A 15,306-nucleotide genomic window follows, 5' to 3' on the forward strand; every position below is an offset into this window, starting at 1 on the left:
AATTACTGAATGGTCAACGAAACTAGTCTTATAAAATATTTTGTTTTTATTCTTAGTGATTTTAATACATATTGTTATAATAACCGTATATGGTAGGGTTTCATTAGATTATTCTTTTATAACCTATGGTCAGTGGTAGAGCTCGGCATTTGGATAAAAATTAACCACTTATTTTATTTTTATCCATAACCTACAATTATCTGAAAATAAATTATTTTTTGCATGTTAAATCTTTTTTATCCATGGATAATATCCATAAATAAACAGTTAACCAAAATATTTACGATTAATCGAAATTTTGTCAGTTAATTTATCTGTTATGCAGAGCTCTAGTCAGTGGCATCCCCCTCCCTGCCACTTAAAAATGTTGCGCTCTTTCATACATCATATATAAAAATCCTCCCCAAAAAACTCGTGTCCAACCTTTAGTTGTGTACGCTGCAAGATATACACGGCCATCACTGGCTCTACTAGCCCCATTTATTAAATTATATTAAACCAACAAAACAACCAGGGTTAGTTTCAAAATCTAACTTTTTAATTAGGTTTGGCAAAATCCTCTTAATTTGGTTTGAAAACTTCCTTATATTTCCAGCTCATAATCTAACTAACTACCATTTGAATTTTAGTTGCTTTCTGTAATAGTGAAACATTAGATTTGACAGTCTAGCTTTTACATGCATGCTATTAACCCCTGAAATAAAGGGCAGTTTAATTAATAATTGCCAATTTTTTTTTCTAAAATTTTAACTTTATGAATAGTAAAGTGATGTAGAATGGATGCCATATCCAGAAAAATAAGACCCTATAGTGGGCAAAATATATACCAAAAATATTATCTTGCACAAGTTCTACACTTCAGCACAGCTCACTATGATGACAAGCAGACTGGAGGACTAGAGATCAACATAAATAAGAAAACTAAGCAGTATCTTTGTGAAACCTAAGTAAAGGATTTCAATTAGCAAAATCTATGTAACAGAATTATGTTGGATTCGGTTAAACATTCAGTATTTTTAGTAAAATAAAATCACATTCAGAGTAATGACATTAAAAATTTAAATGCTTTTCAATTTCTCAGAACTCAAAAATCCTCCAGTCACCTAAAAAAAATGTTTTAATTAATAGTACACAGTTTTTATAACTTCTAACAATACAATAAGTCATCTCCGTTTGTTTATTGATTTTCTTCATTAAAGGGATAGTAGCAATTGTTTTTGCTGATAATGCATGTTAGTCAAAGTTGATTTATTACATAGGCCCATATTGAAAATTTATTTGTCCAATTCTCAAAAAACATTTTTTTTTCCTTCAAGTGGATTTGAAAATTAAAATACAAACAAAACCTCAGATTTATTTTCTTTGAAATACTCTCGAGCACTTTGGTAAATTTCTAAAAGCATAGCACGGCTCCAAGTTTCTTTAAAAAAATATCACTGAAGACACTTTTAACAGAAAAATTCTCGTTGTGTAAAGCAAAATCTTAAGATATTAATATGCTGTAATTATTATGAAACTAATGGCTGTAAAATTATTTAGATACAAAATTAATAATAATAATAATAATAATTCGCTACGCTAATACTCAAGGCCTAATTCAGGTGGCCAGGTTAAATTGCGTAGGAGGGTGGTGGCCAACAGCTCCCTACACTTACTGTTACCATTAACCTCCACAAGTTTTAACCTGGTTATAACACAATTTCTAGATAAGAATTGCATAGAAAACCTGATATTAAAGATGTACGACTAAAATTCCTGTATTTGACAAAGGGGACTTGGTAATTAGAAAAAATCAACTTGGAGTTCTATTGAGTTAAGGAAAAGTTAAATTTGAATTTCATTGAGTTGAGGAAAAGTCAACCTGGAATTCCGTTGAGTTGATGAAAAGTCAACCTGGAATTTCATTGAATTGAATTCCGGGGAGTTGAGGAAAATTTAACTTTGAACTCCGTTGGAGTTAACAAAAACCAAATTAACGGATCTGAGTAAAGCAAATCAAATGACAAACACAATACAAACATTTAAATTAACAAACTTAAAACCAACTTATTACCAACTTAACTAGTTTACTGAAATATGCTGACCACTTAAAACCAACTTAATATCAACTTAAATGTGAATACCAACTAAATACCAACTAAAAACCTTATTTTTTGGTAAGGGACAGAAGAATAAATAGATTAATTTTTAATCTCGGGACTTTGTAATAGTTTTATATTTTAATTTTGTAAATATTCAATTTGAAACGTTTGATTCCGTAACTATGTCCTATTTCCTTTTTAGCGTTATTTTTATTAATACCCTTTTGGACATTTATTTTGTGTTTTTAAGTGTAGCTCCTTTTAAAGTATTCATTTTCCCTTACCAAAAAATAAGTTGGTTTTTAGTTGGTATTTAGTTGGTATTCACATTTAAGTTGATATTAAGTTGGTTTTAAGTGGTCAGCATATTTCAGTAAACTAGTTAAGTTGGTAATAAGTTGGTTTTAAGTTGGTGGGAAAATGCCTTTTTCTTTAAGTTGGTATTTAGTTGGTTTTTAGTGGTCAGAAAATGAGATATTATTTGTAAGTTGGTTTTAAGTAGGTTTTAAGTTGGTATTTGTCTCAAATACCAACTTAAAGTATTTCCTAGACCACTTATTTTTTGGTAAGGGATTATATCCTTAAATTTATTAGTCTTAATTTTGGAACCGCCTTGAATTAAAGGCATATTCTGCCGAAGTACTGCGGTTTTTTATTAATTATAACGATCCTATTACCATTGTTTTACTTTATTAACCAAAGGATACTCTAAAGAAGCAGCGGGAGAAAAAGTCTAAGAAATAATGCTAAGAAAATCTGAAACTTGTCAGAAAATTAAAAAAATATGAAGCTATTAACTCAAGTGGATTTCTGTTCTAGAACCAAAACTAAATGTGAGGGCGCCCCTCTACGCTCACAATCCAATGAAAAAAATCATGAAAAATTGCTTACCTTCAAGGTTTACACTACCAAAACACATGTCTCTTGGCCACTACTGGCCTACGTTTCAGAAACACATTATCGACCATTGACTTTTTGAGTTTGAATGCTTCTCTTACTAATTTTAGGCGCCGATTCTAAATTTGAAGTCCGTATTTTTCTATCTGGTCTAGTTTCCGAGATGAGAAAATGCAAAAACGCATTAAAATTGAAAAGTTTTGTTACTCTGCAGAAACGCATTATGTCGTAATTAACCAATAAGAGTCTTCATTTTGTAAAATTTCGTCTGCTCTAATTTCTTTGGCTGCATTCCCAGGGTAACAGTCACAATGGCCATTACTCAGTATTATTATACCACAATGCGTTTCTGCCAAATATAAACGTACAAAACGCATTATGTCAAATTATTCTGAGATTTACTTAATTTTGGGGATAGTCGTTGTTATATTTATATTGCGGACTAAAAGAAACCCCTAACAACTAGTTTTCAGTTACCTAAATAGTAGTAGTAGCATTGTTATTATTCCCTTACCAAAAAATAAGTTGGTTTTTAGTTGGTATTCACATTTAAGTTGATATTAAGTTGGTTTTAAGTGGTCAGCATATTTCAGTAAACTAGTTAAGTTGGTAATAAGTTGGTTTTAATTTGGTGGGAAAATGCCTTTTTCTTTAAGTTGGTTTTTAGTGGTCAGAAAATTGCATATTATTTGTAAGTTGGTTTTAAGTAGGTTTTAAGTTGGTATTTGTCTCAAATACCAACTTAAAATATTTCCTAGACCGCTTATTTTTTGGCAAGGGTTGGGTATTAGCCTAGCTGATTATTGTTATTATTATTATTATTTTTAATAAGAATTAAAAAAATCGATTTATCTTGATATGCCATTTTTGGAGATAATATAGGGGTGTGCAAGTACTCGATCATCATTGAGTACCCGACGTTTTTTGAGGTCGAGTACTCGAAACTCGAACTCGAATAAGAAAATTTAAATACTCATCGATTATCGAGTAGTAAAAATTTGCCTTATTCGAGTACTCGACTACTCGAATAAGCCGCTTGCTAAACTCGTCGAGTTATTTCCCCGTCGATAATATTCAGCCCGTCGTGTAATCGTCTAAAAAACGCCACACTCCCCCTCTAAAAGAGTCTCTTTCTCTTCGTCTACCCTTACCAAAAAATAAGTTGGTTTTTAGTTGGTATTTAGTTGGTTTTCACATTTAAGTTGGTTTTTAGTTGCTATTTAGTAGGTTTTCACATTTAAGTTGGTTTTAAGTTGGTTTTAAGTAGGTTCAAGTTGCCAGCATATTTTAATAAACTATTTAAAGAGGTAATAAGTTGTTTTTAAGTTGTTTTTAAGTTGGCTGGAAAATACTCATTTTTTGAAGTTGGTTTTAAGTTGGTTTTTAGTGGTCAGATAATTCCTTATAATTTTTAAGTAGGTTATAAGTTGGCTTTAAGTGGTCTTTATTAAGAAAGCTTTTAGTTGGTTTTAAGTTGGTGTAAAGTGGTTTTTAAGTAGGTTTTTAGTTGGTATTTAGTTGACATTTGTTCCAAATACCAACTTAAAAAGTTACAAGACCACTTATTTTTTGGTAAGGGATAGCCCTTTTCTCCACCGATGAAGCGGCTGCACAGTACACAGCTATGATATTAATAAATGCCATCGTTACCTGGTACTCTTAGGCATACGGTACGATGGCTAGCTTTGAATTGGTAGTAGTAACAAGTAAGGCGGGCTTCTAGAACTTTCTCTAAAGTTTCGGTTTCGAATCGAGCTTCACTTAGGCGGTTTTTCACGACTCTGACAGCGGCGTTTTTCGGGTGTTAGGCTTCACGTATTCTTTTAACAATTAAAAACCGTACGGAACTATGTTAAAGCTAAGTAGAAGAATAATATAATTAAGTTAATTTAGATTTTAAAGTTATTAAAATTAATTAAAATTTTTAATTAGCTACTGGTTTTTCTTCAATCGACAACCCCGGGCGATTTTTCAAACTACTCGAGTACCTGAACGATTTTTCTTAAATACTTGATACTCGAATAAGGAAAAATTTTAGCTTAATCGAGTACTCGACTCGACCAAAATATTACCCGACTCGACTACTCAACGAAAGCTTGTCGAGTACTCGATACCCGACTCGATCACCAAAAACCACTACTCGCACATCCCTAAGATAATATGTTTCTGAAACGTAAGGCAGACCAGTCTGATCTAGAAATTTTTTGATAGACTCCATGCTTCAGAACTACAAAAAAAGTTTTGATAATTATATCTTAGTGGTTATGAAACCTTCCCAGTTTTTAACCCAAATTTTTAAATCCAAATTGTTTTGGGCTTTCAAAAAAAAATGCATGCATGGGTCTTGCTTAATAGGTAGTGCTATTACACTGCAATAGTTTACTATAAAGAAAGCCAACACAGAATTAATGAATTCAATAAAAATTCAGAAATAAATATTTTGACAAAAATATTAATTAACTTTTGCCCTTTTTTTGATGCACAGTAAAACTTCCATAGGTGTTTTTGTTAAAAGAAAAAAATTATAGCATCATGTTCAGCACATAACTACATTTAAAACAAAAAGGGATAAATTTGCACATTTTACTACTTTTTACTTAAGATGTTGTTTTAAAACCAATAAATTTTCCTTTGTGGTCGGAATGTGTATTATGATACTTTTCTTTCATTGGCTAGGCCAATATTACAACGTTCTTTTATTCTAAACGCATTAGAAATACAACTTTCATTGTTTGAAAAAACCTTATAATAAATCTTTAAATTTGAAATGGACTATTAGTTTCCACCAATAAAATTTGTTGCCATTAAAACCCTTAAGTCGTCTAGCCCCTACCAAAAAATAAGTAGGTTTTAAGTTGGTATTTAGTTGGTTTTAAGTTGGTATTTGTCTCAAATACCAACTTAAAGTATTTCCTAGACCACTTATTTTTTGGTAAGGGATCGTCTGTGATAAAGGAATGATCATTCAGATATAATGAAACTGAAATAAATACAAATGGTACATAAAAATTGCTCCCCATTATCACATTATCAATGGAAACATGACTAAAGACCTTTTCACACGAGCCAACTTTTCAAATCAAAATACTGAGTCAGCAAAAATTGATCAGTGTACTTTTTTAGTGGATCAACTCATCGAACTTTTATTCACACGAACGAACTAGTTGACTCAACTCAAGTTTACTCATCTAGTTGGGTCAAAAAGTTGGCTCGTGTGAAAAGGCCTTTAGTGTTCTTTATTTTCTAACTCATGCAATACATCAGAAATTCCAAGAGCTAATGTGTTACGCATGATTTTTTTCATTACTGGTATTGCAATTTATTTTTATTCTATAATATTTATAAATCTTGAGGAGCTAGCCATGCACTTCCTAAAAATCTGCACAATGATTACAGGCATATGAAACTAAGTACAGTCTTGTGGTTATACTAAATTACATATCACTTTGGTATCTAAGCATTTAACACAAATATCATTGGCTTTGTCTTTTTATTCCAACAACAGCATGTAGTTTTGTTATTAATTTATTTTTCCTGTGACACGGCAACATGAATTCCTATATCTGTGGTCTCTTTTCACCAAAAGCCAGCGGCAAATCTAAGGGTTGGCTAAGTTCAGTGCAATAAATAATGTGACAGCCGGACCCTCACATGTTCAGAAAAGGCTTCAAATCAAATTTAACTATTGAACGCCAAGGACCTTAATAACGTTACTGACTAAGTTGGCAATGGCCAACTGTAAATAATTGAGAGACCTGCTTTAAATTTACTTATTTTGCATAAAACTTAAAAGAAACTAATAATAGTTACTACTCACGCACTGGCTTAAGGAGAGTTATTAGTTCCCTCAACTGAACTGTGTACAGACTCCACCTTAGAATTTAAAAAAGAAATGATTGATCATCTTGAAAATATACAATTAAGGGGGGAAATATTAGTTGGGCAAAGCAGCCTAGGACCACAAACTACCCATAATGTTCAATAAAAGTGGTAATGGTAATTGGCTGGCAATGATTTTCTTTGATTTCTTCATTGAGATAGATCCATTAATTTTTCTATTTTGAAAACATAACTTTCCAATACATCAATGAGAGTTATTCTCATGCTGAAAATATACCATTATCAAGTCAGTCCAGGAGCTATATAGTCTAAGACTTATATTTATTTCTCGCCATGTTAAAAATCACAAATAAACAGTTTCACTTAGCTCTGAAGCTTGGAATAGCAATTGAATATATAGTGACAACATTTTCATGGAGCATTTTATGTTTATTAGAAACTTAAGTATAAGCTTTAAACTATATATGTATACGCGTGAAATATCTAAGGAAGACTATGGTGCCCTAAGAGATTTCATGTGAATCTAAGAACATTACCAAATTATATCTTCAAATTCACTTCTTCCTGATGACGCCTCAATAATGCCATTTAAGAAAACGTTTTTTATTTCCAATTTCATTTTGTTGTCCAATGAACAGCCATAAACTAAAAAAATTACTTTATTCTAAGCATATTAGGATGTAATGGTTAAAACTAAATTTAATTATGCTAATTTTATTTAATTATACCTAAGAAATAAACCCACACTAGTTGGCACCAATAGTGCAATTTCTGTACATGTTTTATGAAGTAGACATAAATAGACCTGGATAACGGTTCCAAAAATTTCATTGCTTCGTAAATTACCTTACATCCAAAATAACTCTTGAGCGCTAGTTCTTAGCAATGAACTTCTAAGAAGCATGCGACCAAACTTAAAATTTACTATCTTGAATAATTTTGCTGTTACCTGGTACAATGTTGAAGAAATGCCCCATACACGGCCAAACCACACACTTTTAAATGAATGTACCAAATTTCAATAATACATCCCATAAGTGCAATTGATCATTGAATTAAACAAAAATAAAATAGCCAAGATAGGAAAAAGGATAACAGAAGACTTAGTTAGGAGGACAAGCTTGTCTGTCCAAGAGTCTAATAGTGTCGATATGATACTTTGCTTTTGTGTTGAAAAGAAAGATAAAGAAATAAACTATCTATTTCCACATTATTGGTATTGCATACTAAAAGACTAGGCGCCTTGGTATTTTGAAACAACTCTTTTTGCTATAAAGCAAAATAATACAGATTAAACAGAAGAAAACAATTGAGCTGATCAAGCTATCAAACATGATTTACACTTCCATACATTATGTTTCACACTGGGAAGGTGGACAGGACTTACTAAAGGTTTATTATTTAAGTAGGCAACAAGAGACCAAAATATATTTCCAAAATGATGACCTCTAGAATATTTGCATGTTTTTAAACACTTTACTCCTTTTAATTTTGAAACTTAAAATTGCCAGTTTTCAGTTCAAAAGATCAAATTTCTCTACATGGACAAAAGGCATGGTGTAGCAAATATTCTAGACTTTCTACAGAAAATCCTACCTCTAATTTGCTTTCAGCACTAATAAAAATTTACTCTCCAGAGGTTTCCAGTGAGCTACTACCTCGTCATTAGTATATAATCTTTAATACTGGAAAAGGATAAATGCCGTGTCGACTCAAGGATAATGTGATCTTGGAATGCTAAACTATGGCTAAAACTCAGTGCCTAGAAACTCATAACCCAGTTATTGGTTTCATTAGCAATGCATGTAAAGAATACTAGTCAGGCGTTAAAATTCAGGCTAGCAACCGATATTAAGCACAAGCATAAACCATTAATAAACACATGTCCCTTTAAAATCAATTTTAATTTAATTAAGTAGTCTTGTGTATAGGCCAAAACTTACTTTCTTGCCGGGTTGTAATACATAGGAGGGTGGTGGCCATCTCTTCATGCCACTAGAGAAAACAGCTCCCTACACTTAATATTACCATTAACCTTTACAAGTTTTTATAGAAAGGGGAACCCGAAGATATCGGGTGAAACTTCCAAACTCAACACAGAAGTAGTTGCTCTAGCTTTTAACCCAGAGCCACAAACTAGTATCGAACCTGGCTACTCTTGCTGAGAGCTTTATGTCATATTGTTAGAAAATATTAAAAAAAAAACATTTAACTAGACTAAAATTCAAAAATTAAAAATAAAAAGCAAATAGCTTTTTAAGTTCTGACATGGAATTGCATAGCTAAAATGGCCGCCTTAAGTAATTTAAATAAGCACAGTTATGTTAAAATAACTAAAAAATTAAACAAATTCCTTTTTAAAGATAATGAGGCATAAGCTTACTTTCTTTCCTTTTAGTACCATAGAATCTCACTGCCTTAATTAACACTGGCGATTTCCGGTTAACCAATATTTAAACCAATTACCCTTACCAAAAAATAAGTTGTCTAAAAAATATTTAAACTTGGTTTTAAGTTGGTATTTGTCTCAAATACCAACTTAAAACCAAGTTTAAACCTACTTAAAACCAACTAGAAGTATACTTAAAACCAACTCTGATTTCGCTTAATGGAGGCAACTTAAAGCCAACTTAAAAATAATATGAAATTTTCTGACCACTAAAAACCAACTAATTACCAACTTAGAAAAAAGAAGTATTTTCCAGCCAACTTAAAACCAACTTATTACCCCTTTAACTAGTTTCTTGAAATATGCTGGCAACTTGAGCCTACTTAAAACCAACTTAATATCAACTGAAATGTGTAAACCAACTAAAAGCCAACTAAAAACCAACTTATTTTTGGTAAGGGTAGTTGTATCTAATTTTTAGGCCTAGAGTTTAACTTATTTTCTGTAATTAACACAAAAATAATGAAGATAGACAGGTGTAAAATGAAACTGACAATTTAATAAAATATCACTTAATTTATAGCAAATAGGGCTTATACTAAGCCACAGTGATTTTAGACTAAAAAATTATAATTGAAGTGGAGCAAAACAAACTTTTAAAAGTTTGCAAAGTAATCGGAAATATTTATAAGGAGAATCACGATACGTTTTTAATGATAAATTAAAAAAAAGGTTAATTAAAATAGATTGCTCTTACCATAGAAAAACCTCTGTACTAATTAGCCTGACAACGGCGCTAGTATTGGCGCCAAAGCGACCGTAGCTTAGTTTTGTAAATTAAGTAATTAAAATTAAACCTCCAAAGAGTTTTTGCTAATTTTCATTTTTTAATCCTCCTAGGTATGATTTTGGTTTCCTTTTTTTTCTAGATTTCAGGGAAGGCTGAGTAACCATGTTATATTTTTTATTTTATTTTAGGGGCGGCATTTATATTTTTCACAAGGAAATTCCTAAACCTAGTAGAGACAAAAGTAAATTACAAGCTTGTTGACAGTGAAATCAAATAACTACCATGCCCATAACTGGACATCACTGCTTTTATCAAAGATTTCTAAAAGTATGTATTTAAACCTACCATGATTTCTTCAATTGCAAATTGATTCCTTTCACTTTAGAAAACACATAAGATCTTTTGATTTTGCTAATTCAACTTCTCAATGACACAGCATTAATGCAAAAACACTCGTACCATGAAAGTATTTTGGTATGCACAGGCTTTAAACGAGCGATCTTTCCAATACCTTGGTGAAGCAAATTTCGCGCTGCGTTTCAGACACTGGGCTTTTCCATGTAGTCTAAAAGGCTGTAGCTGCACAATGGACCTCTGGTCGAAGTGCAGGGTTGCGCTTGACCCAACCACCCGGCCCCTACTAATTATTATTATTGAAGGGGTGGAAAGCCTCGCACTTCGACCTTAGGTCCATTGTACAACCCCAGCCTGTGACTTTAGGTTGGGCCGGGATGTTGAAGAAGTCATGCGTCTCCAACCGATGCATACCAAGATGCTCAAACCTTTGAGCCGCATAATAGTCACAGCTACAAAGAATGTGATAGGCAGTTTCCTCCTCGGTTAGACAAGCCCTACAAATTGGGTCATCACTGACTCCAATAAGATTTAGGTGTCTGTTAAGTTAGCAATTATTATGTTTCGTCTAGGCGTTGAATAAAGACAACAAGGTTGACTTACTATAAGTTATTATAATTAATTTAAACGAATACGTTATATAACAAAAAAGAATAATTATTGGTATAACAATAGTAATTGCATAGCTACTCTCTACATCGCCCGGTCATTCTGTTCATCATCGCTGCTCGCGAAGATTCGAGTAAACCCAGGAGGTTTGGATGCGGTAGAGATAGCGCCATCTTTTGCTCAATACATTTCAGCAATGGCCTGTAAATAGGCCAGTTACCAACCTTATATTCGTCTTAATGAGCGAGAGTAGCTCTTTTGCTCTCTGCCTAGAGGGGCCAGGGATAAACTCCTTGTCCTGCCTTTGACCATTCATCTCAAGCCAAAGCTTGAGTTGAAAATCCGATATATACTTGGATGTCACGGGGGATGGGAAGAGCAAATACAGGCCCACTAAACCCAGCTCTTGCACCCTCCCGTCCCAAGGCGTCAGCCTTTTCATTCTAGTATACGAAGTTGTAAGTTTTTTAAATCTAGAATCGTTCTCTTAATAGTTTATTTTTTATTGCTTAAGGTTTTGCAGAAAGATTACAATTTGTGTCACCGATTAGAATCGGTTCAGTATTAACGTTTCGAAGTAGGCTATCTATTTACCTCCGAAGTACCACCGTTAGACCCTAATTAAAATGTTGAGGAGTTATATAAAGTATACCAATATTGAGTTTGCAAAAATTTGGATAAATGATTGTTACCATTATTTTTGTATTGAAGCTCGTATAAAAGCCATCACTAGCTTTATAAGCGTTTTCACTGGGTAAATAAATAAATAGATAAATATAAAATTGTCATATGGAAGAGAAGAACTCGATAGTGGCTTGTGGATGTGAGTAGACTCCAAAAGAAGTCTAGACTTTCAATAAATGGCATAACAACTTAATTGAATGACGTACTACATTACTACACAATTAACTACAATACTACCTCATTAAATACAGTACTACCTCATTAACTACAGTACTACCTCATTCACTATAGTACTACTTAATTAACTAACTATAGTACTACTTAATTAACTAACTATAGTACTACTTAATTAACTAACAATAATACTACTTAATTAACTAACTATAATACTACTTAATTAACTAATTATAGTACTACTTAATTAACTAACTATAGTACTACTTAATTAACTAACTATAGTACTACTTAATTAACTAACTATAGTACTACTTATTGAAAAGAGACTTAAAACGGTTTTAAGTCTCTTTTCAATTAGTTTTTCACAATGTGCTTCTCTCCACATCTATAGTACTACTTAATTAATTATAGTAGCACTTAATTAACTATAGTACTACCTAATTAACTATAGTACTACCTAATTAACTATAGTACCACTTAATTATCGCGGTACTTAATTAAATTAATACCGCAGGCCCAAGTAATAAATAGTTAAAAACTAATATTTTAACTAATTAAGCCTTGGTTTTTAAAATTAATTACGAGCTAAAACAACATGAAAACCATTCCACGAAGTTAAAAAAGTGTAAATAAAACACAATAACCAAGATATTGATATAAAAACAACATTTTACCTTTCTAAATTCGTAATATATAACAAAAAAAGGTATAAGAACAATTAAATACATTCGCTGACAAAATTATTAAGAAATTAGCAAAGAGTAAAAATCTTATTTTCAATCCTATAATCCTACGGAGTCCCAACATGTTGGTTGATTCTTTGGTCGATGCAGCAAATCAAATCCTATCCAAAGATTAATATCAATTCAAATGCATTATAAAGCCTACAGGACTCTAAAATTGTTGACTCTTTCGTCTTTGTAGCAACATGCTAGCCTTTCTAAAAATGTTATGTCTGGCAGCACTGCTCCAGCCTAAAGCTCCATAGACTTACTCATGAGTAAGTGTCAAAATACGACCATTGAAATAGCTCATAAATTTACAAAATGTACTAAATACGTATTCAAAATCTAAAATGTTTAAAAAAAGTACAAATGTACCGCCCGAAACATCAGTGATGCAGTGACAACTTAAATTAATTCTTTTACTTTTGCCGTTGGATAGCTATCTTTTAAACCTTGGAAATGTTTTACAGGGTGCGTCATAGGCCTAAGGCGTTATTTGTAGTTTCGTTTTCGAGATAAAGCTTTCGGGAAGTTGACATTGAGTTCAAGCAGGGAAAAACCGCGCTAGTCTAGCATTGAACTTTGTTCACGGGACACTGTCAGACTGCTGTGTCGGGCTCTCGGCTTAGGTCGGAGATATGATAAATTCTTGTTTGGAAACTGGAAGAGACGTTTAAAACAGATCGCCATGGTTCATACTCGCTCTCGTTACCTACTTTCGGACGTAAATAAGGTTTTGCTTCGATAGACTTGGTATTACACGATGAACATGGAGTACCCGGAAGAGTGCAAATGCACATTGGAATTCCTTCAGAGGTAAAGTTATGCTTTAATTGTAAACAGTATTTTTGGAAGTGTTATAAACTTCTCACAATTGCATGTTGTTGTTGGAATGAGCCCAGCTAAAGAAAGACCTGGCCGCTGTTTCAACATGGGCGGATAATCACGGAATGTCATTTAACGTCAAGAAAAGTGATGTCAACCATCTGGGCACCAACAACCCCCGCGAGCGTTATCGCGTAGATGTCTCCCCCCTTCTTAAGCCTGACGATCCGATTCACGATTTGGGACTATGGATATTGGATAGATACCTCCTTAACATTTAGTAACCACACAACACGTGTTGTCAAAAAACGTAATTCAATCACCGGCCTGACACGTAGAACGTTTTTCTTTCGCTTCCCGAAACTTATCCGCACGCTTAACAACTCCTTGGTGCTTGAGCAAATTAACTATACCTCCCGCCGCTGCTAGGCGACCAAACTCGACTAACGAAGGCGCATAATCGCTTCACCAAATTAACTAAAGGTCTTGCCACTCTACCGCCAGACGAATGGGATACGCGCCTTGGCCTTGATGCCCCGCTACTTCGCCACGCAATTAACGACGTTGTGCAAATCTGGAGCATGTGGTCTGTTGAATCTGCGCTAACCGCCTCAACTCTCTTCCAGTTCTCTACTCTCCACAAGACACTGGGCCATCGCGCTAAGATTTTTAAGCCACGTGTCAAGACTAATGTCCGCCGTTGGCACCTTGCGTTTCGTGCTGTCGAAAGGTGGAACTCACTGCCCCCAAGTGCCCTTGACTGTGTCACGCGCTCATTGTTATCTCCGTCTTAGTGTCACAACATATATCCTTTTGTATATATCTTTCTGGTACCCTACGGTCACAGAATGTTTCCTGTAAGGCTACACACAAGCTATAACTAGCTTCGTAGCCATATTCTTTTATTTCAAATAAATAAATAAAAACAAATCCGAATGAAAAATGCAAGGGATTTAAAAAGCCACCTCCAACACACCCAAAGGTCTTTCTCTAATAACAATAATAGGGAACTACGACTCAACCAATGAAAAGCGTGTTAATCATAAACATGTCATAATTATCTGATAAAATCACTAATATACTTTATTCTAATTTCCAGAAATTTAGAAGATGACTAAATTTTTGTAAGAAAATCTAATAAAATTTCAAAACGACTGTTCTGTTTTTATTTTTTTATTTTTAAAAACGCTAGATTTTTTCTTATTTATAATATAACTATTTAAAAGCAGCTGCTTACTGTAATGGTCAGTAGTAACAAATTTGCATTCAACAGTTTTAAGAACGGTAGTTATCGTTAATTGGGCAATAAACTGTTTTGAAAACAGCAGACAACGTGCAATAAACATTGCCTAATTAGTTACAATAGTAACAATCTACTGTTCTTAAAACCGTAAACAGCTCCAAGAAAAAGTGAGCATTGTAAATAATGAAGCTATCGGTATTTAAAAAACAGTAATTGACAGTTAACTAAACACCAGCTTACACCATTAGAATAGTATACACCATTGAAACAGTATATGCAACGGTTTATTGAACTGCAGGTGATGTTAAAATCCAGCATAAAGCTGTTATAAAAACAGCAAGGTATTTAGAAAAGAAAACAGCAACCGACGGTTAACCATACAGCAGAAAACACCATAGGAACATATTCAACCGTTTATTATACGGCATTTGATGTTACAAATGTACCAAAAAGCAGTTGTGACAACAGCGATGAATTTAAAAAAAAAAACAGTAATCGACAGTTAACCAAACAGTAGCAAACACCATTCGAACAATATATGCAACCGTTTATTATTCTGAATTTGATGTTAAAAATGTACCAAAAAGCTGTTGTAACAACAGCGAGTTATTTAAAAAAACAATAATCGACAGTTAACCAAACCGCAGCAAACACCATTGGAACAGTATATGTAACCGTTTATTATACTGCAT

At 33.0% G+C, this 15,306-nt stretch overlaps 1 long non-coding RNA gene across 11 annotated transcripts; it reads right to left on the reverse strand.

Moving 5' to 3' along the window:
- Positions 1 to 994: 994 nt before the first annotated feature.
- Positions 995 to 12,658, reverse strand: LOC149933335 (uncharacterized). Of its 11 annotated transcripts, XR_016472825.1 has the most exons (6): positions 12,496 to 12,658; positions 10,343 to 10,370; positions 7,355 to 7,463; positions 6,796 to 6,851; positions 2,973 to 5,205; positions 995 to 1,103 (listed from the first exon to the last, which is right to left on the reverse strand). It is a non-coding gene; the product is annotated as an uncharacterized LOC149933335 (long non-coding RNA). The 11 variants fall into 11 exon arrangements; XR_016472828.1 differs by lacking the exon at positions 2,973 to 5,205; XR_016472832.1 differs by lacking the exon at positions 995 to 1,103 and having other exon boundaries at positions 2,719 to 5,205; positions 6,800 to 6,851.
- Positions 12,659 to 15,306: the final 2,648 nt, after the last annotated feature.

This window comes from Leiobunum rupestre, chromosome 8, assembly GCF_980474605.1.
Source record: "Leiobunum rupestre chromosome 8, qqLeiRupe1.1.hap1, whole genome shotgun sequence".
NCBI classification, from domain to species: Eukaryota; Metazoa; Arthropoda; class Arachnida; order Opiliones; family Sclerosomatidae; genus Leiobunum; species Leiobunum rupestre.